The sequence below is a fragment of the Neolamprologus brichardi genome, unplaced genomic scaffold, assembly GCF_056152115.1.
Source record: "Neolamprologus brichardi isolate AB-2024 unplaced genomic scaffold, ASM5615211v1 NODE_ptg000064l+_length_71321_cov_1, whole genome shotgun sequence".
Taxonomy (NCBI): Eukaryota; Metazoa; Chordata; class Actinopteri; order Cichliformes; family Cichlidae; genus Neolamprologus; species Neolamprologus brichardi.
In genome coordinates this window covers 70,001-71,321 of record NW_028270055.1, presented here as the reverse complement: position 1 = coordinate 71,321, position 1,321 = coordinate 70,001, and positions in this window count along the sequence as shown.

The following is a 1,321-nucleotide window of genomic DNA, read 5'->3' as shown; positions in this document are numbered from 1 at the left end:
ACCGTAGCGCTGTGGATCTTCGGTTGGTCTCGGATAGCCGGCCCGCCGGTGAAGGAGAGCCATTCGTGACTGGGCTGGGGGACGGCCCGACGACGGTCGCCCCTCTCCAATCGCGCACTCATGTTTGTGGAGAACCTGGTGCTAAATAACTTGTAAACGACCTGATTCTGGGTCAGGGTCTTGTGCGTAGCAGAGCAGCTAATCGCTGCGATCTATTGAAAGTCAGCCCTCGATCCAAGCTTTTGTCGGCCGCCCGGTCGACTGCTGGCGCCGGGGCGTCGGGCCCCAGCCGCTCCATCTCTCCCCGCTCTGGCGTGGAGTACCATCGGCACGTGGGCCCGCCACAGCCACAACTCGCGCCTGCTGCATCTCGGGCCGCGGGCGCCTTCCGGGAGAGACTGGACCCTCCTGGAAGGGTGAGTCACTCACCCACGCGTTGTGGCTGGAGTACCAGGGGCAGTGCGCGGGGAGTGTGTGGACAAGCAAGCGTGGCCGAGTGTTTGTGGGCCGTGGGCAAGGGGCATGGAGAAACGTTGTCCTACCATATGCACGGGGAGCATTTCGCAAAATGCTCCTGCGCAGTGTACCAGGGGCACGGAGAAAAGTTGTCGTACCATAGGCACGAGGAGTGTGTATGTGTGTGGGGCAAGGTGTTTCTGCGCAGTGTACCAGGGGCACGGAGAAAAGCTGTCCTACCATAGGCTCCAGGAGTGTGTGTGTGTGTGTGTGTGTGTGTGTGTGTGTGTGTGTGTGTGTGTGTGTGGCAAAGTGTTTCTGCGCAGTGTACCAGGGGCACGGAGAAAAGTTGTCCTACCATAGGCAACAGGAGTGTGTGTGTGGCAAAGTTGTTCTGCTCAGTGTACCAGGGGCACGGAGAAAAGCTGTCGTACCATAGGCACGAGGGGAGTGTGTGTGTGTGGCTTAGTGTTCCTGCACAGTGTACCAAGGGCACGAAAAAGAGTTGTCGTACCATAGGCACCAGGAGTGTGTGTGTGGCAAAGTTTTTCTGCGCAGTGTACCAGGGGCACGGAGAAAAGCTGTCGTACCATAGGCACGAGGGGAGTGTGTGTGTGTGTGGCTTAGTGTTTCTGCTCAGTGTACCAGGGGCACGGAGAAAAGTTGTCGTACCATAGGCACGACGAGTGTGTGTGTATGTGTGTGTGTGTGTCAAAGTGTTTCTGCGCAGTGTACCAGGGGCACGGAGAAAAGTTGTCCTACCATAGGCACCAGGAGTGTGTCTGTGTGTGGGGCAAAGTGTTTCTGCTCAGTGTACCAGGGGCACGGAGAAAAGTTGTCGTACCATAGGCACCAGGAGTGTGTA